Below are 8923 nucleotides of genomic sequence, written 5' to 3'. Positions count from 1 at the left end.
ATGCAACAGGCAGACAGACACCAGACGGCTGATGCATCCAAAAGGTCAAAGTGGCAATTTTTAAAGCTCAAATTTCACAAGTATATCAATTTCACAGGATCTCATCACCTGACTAAACAATCGTCTTGTTAAACAGAAAACAAATATAAAATATCTTAAATCTTTGACTTGTTGAAGAAGGAGTATATTTCTTTATTTACATGCATGATTTATAATTTAAATATCCGACAAAACAGTCAGAAGCAAGCTTCCGTACAACCAACATGCATGAGTAACGAATAAACAATAAAAAGATAAAAAAAAAACCTTTTTTCTTCAATCCATCAAAAATACATCTATCTGCAACAATACGTTAAAATTAAGTTGAAAGATTGACATATAAAATAATGATTATATAACGGAACGATTTTACCTGCAAGCTGCCATTTTGTCCTATTTAATCGAAGCGAATGAAACCAAAGGTGTTCCGAATAAGATCTTCGAAAGAATATATGTGAAATTTCAGACGTGCTACTCATATATATGTCGAATATTTTTTCTATTTCATACAATTTCTTGGAGAAAATTAATCGAAAACTGCAGAAAGTTCCCACCACTTTACTCAAATAATAATATAAGTGATATATATCAGTTTTTTTGGTGGAAAACCAAAAAAGGCGAATTAGCCCAAACGCCCGTTTATAACTCCAGCTAGATATGCACTTTACAGACGGTCATATTTCATAAACCGATAATTGTTCAAATAGTTGTCCGATTTAAATGTTTGGAAGCGTTTTGGGGAGATATTATCTAGCTGTATATCATATTAAAACCACAAAATGATAACATTAACATAACAGGTTGAAATTAGTACAAACCTTTGGGCGAATTTTTTTCAATTACCCCAAAGAATTTATTACCCCAAAGGTACCAATTTTACATATAAACGGACACCAACAATCTATATTTCGATTATATATATATATATATATATATATATATATATATATATATATATATGTATGGGTGCTGCTGATTTTATAGACACTTAAGGGTGACTTGAGAATAGAATTGTCTTCATCCGCCAAAATAGAAAAAAAATGTAAAGCCCGTATAAAAAGTTTACCGAACTTCATCCTGGTCTACCCTTTATTACAGGTACTCCCCATGGTAATACGTATGTATTGTTTTAAAATAGCTTTTCGTTCCGTGCATGCATGCATGAACTATTTGACACTGCACGTTCTCAGTCTGCAACCACCAATCTGTCAATCAAACGATTTTATAGTAAAGATGTATCATATCTTACATCAAAATAATGTATAACGCCACCCGTTCATCTTTTTGTACAAAATGATATATGTGCAGATCACACTGCTGACATTACTAGACCAGGCCACATATATGACATTCTTCTATACCTGAGGCTGTGGTTGGGGGTTTACAGAATAGAGAATAATGAACAAAAAATAGAAAGAATAGTATCGGAAGTATTGGAACAGAATATAAACAAACAGGAACATAAATTGTACGGCTTCTAATTAGAAATGATTACAGTTCAAACACAGCTTCATCATACATTAAAGTTAACGGTCAATCAGACAGTCTGCTAAAGTTTACGAAAACAATAAATCTACAAATACTTAACACGCCAGGCCAAAGCAAATTAATCTAGGCAATTAAATACCGATCTTAGATAAGAAATAAATGTGCAAGTTTCACCCTATGACAGTTTTCAGATAAAAAAAAAAGACGATTTTTAAGTTTGCTGAACACATGTTGTGGCTAAAATTACGTGCATATTCAGAACTTGAACAAAATAACAATAAATCCAGTAGATATGGGTTCGTAATGGAATGTCTTCATTGACGTTGTCTTGTGTAAAAAGCTCTTTTGAAATCCCCGCGGGTTTAAGCAACTTTGAAGTAAGTGCTTTGGTACTTTCATAGTTTATATATTTTTTTAGTTAATTCGCCATTTATTATTTTATTATTTACATGTAAAACAATAACCCGGATAAATCATTCCAGAAACATGATAGTGCTTACATTTTATAAGAGGATAACGAAATTAGAGAATTATATTTATTTAGATTGATATCCATGATGGAGCAAAGTTTTAACCACTTTTTTATGTCCCTTTTTACCATAAGATACTCGCGTCATTATTTATATGAAGAATGATGAGGATGACGATAGTAACGATGTCTGATGTCCAGTGGTATCTATTACATACATACACCCAGAATGACAACATGCTTTATGTTAGTAACACGTTTTGTACTAGACAAACTGAGTCAGATGTTAAATTAATTTTGACGCATTTTTCAGCAGATACAAATAACTTTGTAAGAAGACGTGCCAAGACGCATTATTCTAACTTCAATCGTACCAGTATTCAAATGCTTTCATTACTTATAAACGAATGTTTTCTTAACCTTCAGTATTTGTTTGATAAGAGCAATGTTACATGTAATATCATGGAAGAACCATTGTTTTTACGGAAAGCTAAAACAAGAAGCTAAGTCAGCAGTGTAGTATTCCGGACGTCAACACAAAAAACAGCATGCAAATATATATATGGGGATAAGTATACCATTATTTACACATCAGACTGTACTAGTTATATCATAACTTTGGATACACCAAACTAAGTACTTCATATCTGAGTAACAGGCAATGTACGCCCTCAATTTGATAGAAATTCATAACTATTTGTTTCATTTGTATTCATCTGTCAAATGTGTGTGTTCTGCAAGGTTCAGCAGTCCTTACCCTTTCATTAGATACATGTATCTATATACTTACCAAAAATTATTCTGCATATAATATAGTTTGATTTAAATACGTAAGAACTACTAAAAAATTTAAATACGTACTTCTTTCCTTTTTGATCGCACCCGAAATGGTTGGTGTAACATCTTACGAAGTCTATTCAATTTTTTTGGCAAACTATTTCGCTCTGGCTGTTGCTAGTGGTCGTCTTACACGTGCAGTGCTGTGAGATACTTTTCGTTCCACGTTGAAGGTTTAATGTGACTTACAGCAATTACAGCGCTGTTCCTATGCTTAATTTTTTAATGTGTTTTTTTTTTAATGTGGTTATATTCATTTTCTGTCACGGATTGATACCCAATATTCTTTTTTTGTTTTTCCATGGAAAAAATGTTCCTTTACAAAAAAAAAAAATTGGTATACTCCAAACTTCGATTTTTTTATTAAACGTAAATGATTTTTAATTTTAACAAGGAGGTTATTATGATTATATTCTAACCTAACTAAACGAAAAAGAGAATTGTAATATAAAATCTTAGATTCTAAAGTTTCTTCGAACAATTGTTATCATATGCTAATTACCCATATCATATTTTAATGACCACATACTGTGGCCATCGTGATCATATAAACCCTAATAAATTATAAACATTCGAATGTAAAATTTCGCACGATAGATAATGACAAACAAACGACGGAAATTACATAATAAATCCACAGCGTGTATCTTAATATATTTGTCAGTACATGGATAACCCGAATAATCCAGTCGTTATATTACGATCACTTCGGTCACTCCATTAACCATTTCCTCGAGAAAGTAGTGGATAGGGGCGCTGAATTATTCGAGTTAGTACATGGAGGAAAGATATTCAAAGATTAGAAGCGACGATTTAATATCCAGTTGTGCATTGTATTTGTCGTGGTTGAAACGGCACCAGGAACATATCAGGATAGACAACAAAAGACTGTAAGTATCTATTTTATGTATTTATAAGCATATACATGTATATAAGCCTGTCATGCCTTCTGTTGACAAACTTTCTTAACTATGCACTATTTTAGTAGACCACCGATGTCCTTTTCGAACTAAACGAAACTCTTTGAAAAGACACACCTCAGTCGAATCTTTCTTCTCAAATGAATGCCTGAATGGTCATCAAATTTATACTTGTTATGGGCAGGCATTTTCGAATAATTTAAAAAAAAATGTATTAATTCTGACTGCAAGGAATTTTAAATGGTAAATAATATACATTTTATCTCGAGGGAAATGTACACACTTAGACAACAGTGAATTTTTCATAAATTATATATAATGGTAAAAGTGTTGCATACACATGATATATATCATGTGTATTAACGATCAAACTCTGGAAGAAATATAGTCAACCATGAATACAAATTAATGGGTCCTATTTGGAAAAAATAAATTTTCTCAGAAAGGTATCTCTTTCTTCAGAGGTTTATATGAAACTTTGATGTCTGTTGTGCAGTGATGGTTTTTGTTGAGCCTTCGACTTTAGTCGAAAAAGCGAGACTAAGCGATCCTACTTTCCGTCGTCGTCGGTGTCGTCGTCGGCGGCGTCCACAAATATTCACTCTGTGGTTAAAGTTTTTGAAATTTTAATAACTTTCTTAAACTATACTGGATTTCTACCAAACTTGGACAGAAGCTTAACTTTAATAACTTTCTTAAACTATACTGGATTTCTACCAAACTTGGACAGAAGCTTGTTTATGATCATAAGATAGTATCCAGAAGTAAATTTTGTAAAAATAAAATTCAATTTTTTCCGTATTTAACTTATAAATGGACTTAGTTTTTTTCTGCGGGGAAACATAACATTCACTCTGTGGTTAAAGTTTTCAGAATTTTAATAACTTTCTTAAACTATCCTGGGTTTGTACCAAACTTGGACAGAAGCTTGTTTATGATCATAAGATAGTATCCAGAAGTAAATTTTGTAAAAAAATAAATCCATTTTTTTTTCATATTTTACTTTAAAATGGACTTAGTTTTTCTGCGGTGAAACATTACATTCACTCTGTGGTTAAAGTTTTTAGAATTTAATTAACTTTCTTAAAATATCCTGGGTTTGTACCAAACTGTGATAGAAGCTTATTTATGATCATAAGATAGTATCCAGAAATAAATTTGGTAAAAAGATAACTCCATTTTTTCTATATTTTACTTTTAAATGGACTTAGATTTTCTTCCAGTTAACATTACATACAGTCTGCAGTTAAAGTTTTCAAAACATTTAATAGATTCATTAACTATCCTAGATTTTTACCAAACTTGGACAGAAGCTTCTTACAATCATAAGATAGTATCAAGAGGAATATTTTTATAGATTTTTTCCTCATTTTTGTTGAGCCTGGGATTTACAGCAAAAGTAGGCGAGACACTGGGTTCCGCGGAACCCTTACACATTTTTTTCTTTCTCCGACGCCTGTATGCGAGACATAGTAGGTATTGCAACCCAGCGGCACCGGCGACGATGGTGTACACTATTTGTTTGAAGCATTATATTTCATAGGTTAGGCAATCTAAATGTTTCATACGATATGTTACGAAATTTCCGTCTGTCATATATCATTGTCCCGGCAACCTCATTTTCATGGTTCAGTAACTGCTTGATACATTTTGTTTTGTTAAATAAAAAACTCACTTATTATGAGTAACATGATAACTATGTTTGGTATATGGGTTCCTAGCAACATTTACATGTTCGTCAGCTAGGTACATGTAGGGTTAACCTGAACTCGACCTTATTCCATGGATCATGTATCAAAGATAAAGTAACTTAAGCAAGACTGTATCTAGATACTATAACTAGTCAGTCATCTATATTTGCTGTATTGATTATTGAAATGATTGTAAGGTGTACATATCCACCCGATAGGTTCCGTCTGACCTTGGCCTCAATTTCATAGTTCATTGGCCGATGTATGGTGTTGTGGTTTGGTCTATTTCTCAGATGCCTTAAGCAGTAGGGTCACTATATAATGTGTATCATGTATGGAATCATTGTCAGCTGGAAATATCCGTCTGACAGGTCTCAATTGACTTCGACCTAATTTTTATGGTTCATTGGACAATTTTCAGTTGTGTGGTTGGGTCAATTTTTCGGGCATTATAAGCAATAGGTCAATAATATGTAGTGTATGGAACAACCATGACAACTGTGGTGTCATGTCTATCTGTCGGGGTTAGCATGACCTTAACCTAATTGTTTGATGATAAGATGTTGTATTAAGATCTGATTCTCAGGTACTATTAGCAACACCAGAACACACCCACAAAATCGCGGTCATATAAAGCTTGTGAACTGGGATGATTTTTTGTATTAAAAAGATATTATGTAGGGAGAATTTCATAAAAGGTATCAAAAGCCCTCTCCCTTTTTTCAAAGTCCGATATTTGTTTCATTTCAGAATTTTCTGTTAAATTCAATATTGTGTGTGTCTCTGGTCTCAGACCACAATTATTCTTCTCCTTTGCTACAATGCATCTTTTGGTAAACTTTGCACCGCTCCAAACATGAAATAAATGTAACTGTTTATGCTTCTATGACAATCCATCAGTGCTTTTTCTTTTGAGGGCATTATTAACATGCCAATGGTAGGATATGAATCTTGTTTATATGACTGACCGACTAAGGTTAATTTGAGGGGTGGTCGGAGGGGTCCTGATCCCGAAATCCCAGGATTAAAAACACGAAATCCCGAGATGCAGAATTTAAAGAAATTCGCAAAATATATTCCCGGATCCCACAAGGGTCAATCCCCAAATCCCGAGGTCCCGAAAAAGTCCTGATTCCCTCTTATCCCTACCCTACTTTCTTTTTTGCCAACTCACTACTTTCAATTTCAACAATAAATGTTATGCCCTATTTTTTGGCATTGTGTTTTTTTAGTCTGGAAATCTGTGCGTTCGTTCGTTTGTTCGTCCTTCCGTCTGTCCCGCTGCAGGTTAAGGTTTTTGATAAGTAAGAAAAAGGCGAGACATTTGCACTCATATTTTGGTAATAAAATGTGTAAAGTGTTGACAAAAGTACATGTACCTAAATTTCAATATATTTTTGTATCAGAGTGCCGAAGGCGCATGCATCTTTAACATTTTGAGAGGAAAATGGATATTTTGTTGAAGGGGGGAATGTGTTGGGTACATTACTCATACTTTTACCTGAGGAAGCTGCTGTTCTTTTTGAAACATGTCTTACTTGTTTTCTGGTATGTTGAATGCGGTAGGTAAAAGTATTGTCAACACCAGTCCTGTGTTTTGTTTAAAACTTAATGAAACCTGTTTTTAATTGTAATTTGTGTCTTCAGTTCGCTGTCTCCTAGACATGAACCATTCATCTGTTTTAAGACTCTATGATTGATTGATTGATTGATCATCACTGGCTGAATGTGCAATGGCAAATATTACATGCATAGTCAGGAAGTTGGGAACGATTCATGCCAATCCTGATAAAAAATAAAGAAATATGCCTGAAGAAAAACAATAACAGAGTAAGTGTTCCTGCATTTTAACTTCAAATATTTCTTGTAGAGTGAGAAAAATGTTATGAAACACCAGCAAAAAAGATTAGATTGTTATTCAGTCCTGACTTATACAGTGTTTCTGAAGATGGAGATTAGGTATGTAATAATGAGTTTTTAATTTGATAGAGTGTTGACTTTTAAATTGTAAAAGTTTAATGAGTTACTGTACGTTAATCCCTTTATTGTATAAAAATTCAACAATTGCTGTTCAAGTGCATAGCATAGCTATCTTTATCTTGCTGTATCCAGGGGCAATATATATACATGTATATAAGAAGATGTGGTATGGGTGCCAATGAGACAACTCTCCATCCAAGTCACAATTTATAAAATTAAATCATCATAGGTCAAAGTACGGACTTCAACACGGAGCAAGACTGTTATTAATGACAATTAAGAGAGTGAATAATATTATATAAACAAAATAGATATCATAATTAAAAGAAAGACAGACAGTTCTTCATCAAATATAATAAATTTTGGTATGATAACTAAAAACGTTGGAAATTGTTTTGAATTTGTCGTTACTTCTTTCAGATCAGGCCTATCCAGAAGCAAGAAAAAGAACAATTCAAAGCACGTACATCTACAGAGAGAGACATGTTTTAAAAAACAGATTTATTTTCAATTTTAGAAAAACCTGTTGAACTTTTACTATTTCTTATCTGTTTATTTACATTTATATGTTGATATTTTGTTTTTTAAAATTGCTGCACAGTAATTCTATTCAGTCCCATATAACAAAATCAGCTGAAGAAATTGATATTTTCATATTTCAAGGGAGTGTCCTTTTGCATTGTTGATAGCAGATATAAGTATTGTCTTAAGTTGGGTTTAAAAACAGTCAGATCGCAACTTCAAATAAAATACATTTTTGTGAATGTTATATGTCATTAAATAGACATATTAGATGGAAAATTTTATAGGAACACATTTTTTATGACCTAAATGTATTGTCAAGGTAAATTTATTATGTGAACATATCAAATATTATCAAAAACACTGCTGGTTTGAAATAAAATTATTCAATGTAGCCTAATGTAATCATACAGATCAGTATATTTTTTCCTAAACAAATTTTACATATTTTTATAACCAGAATATTCTGTGTCTCAACCTTATCATAATTACTGTACTATCAAAATAAATTTATTTTATATATCATAATATTCTTAATCCACATTGAATGTAGAATAAATTTATTCTGTGTCGCCTCCTTAATATGATAACTGTACTTTCAGAATAAATTTATTTTATATATTATTATACAAGACAAAAATCACATTGAACATAGAATAAATTTATTCTGTGTCTCAACCTCACCATACAGATTACTTTACTTTCAAAATAAATTTATTTTATATATTATTATAATCATAAATGGCATTAAATGTGAAATAAATTTATTCTGTATCACAGCCTCACCATACAGATTACTGCACTTTCAAAATAAATTTATTTTAAATATTGTTATAATCATAAATGACATTAAATGGAGAATAAATTTATTCTATGATTTTCTCTAACTGATAATAGATATCAAGGCTCTTTATAATAAATGTATTTTATAAATGATTAAATACAGAAAGCACCATGCATTTAGAATAAATTTATTC

The 8923-nt window shown here is 31.9% G+C and overlaps 1 long non-coding RNA gene across 1 annotated transcript; it reads left to right on the top strand.

Moving 5' to 3' along the window:
* Positions 1-3373: 3373 nt before the first annotated feature.
* On the top strand, positions 3374-8368 carry LOC134723600 (uncharacterized). Its single transcript, XR_010108130.1, has 3 exons — positions 3374-3723; positions 7315-7403; positions 7845-8368. It is a non-coding gene; the product is annotated as an uncharacterized LOC134723600 (long non-coding RNA).
* Positions 8369-8923: the final 555 nt, after the last annotated feature.

The sequence above is a fragment of the Mytilus trossulus genome, chromosome 1 (assembly GCF_036588685.1).
Source record: "Mytilus trossulus isolate FHL-02 chromosome 1, PNRI_Mtr1.1.1.hap1, whole genome shotgun sequence".
Taxonomy (NCBI): domain Eukaryota; kingdom Metazoa; phylum Mollusca; class Bivalvia; order Mytilida; family Mytilidae; genus Mytilus; species Mytilus trossulus.
Note: the sequence above shows the minus strand (reverse complement) of the source record. Positions and strands in the feature narration are given on the sequence as shown.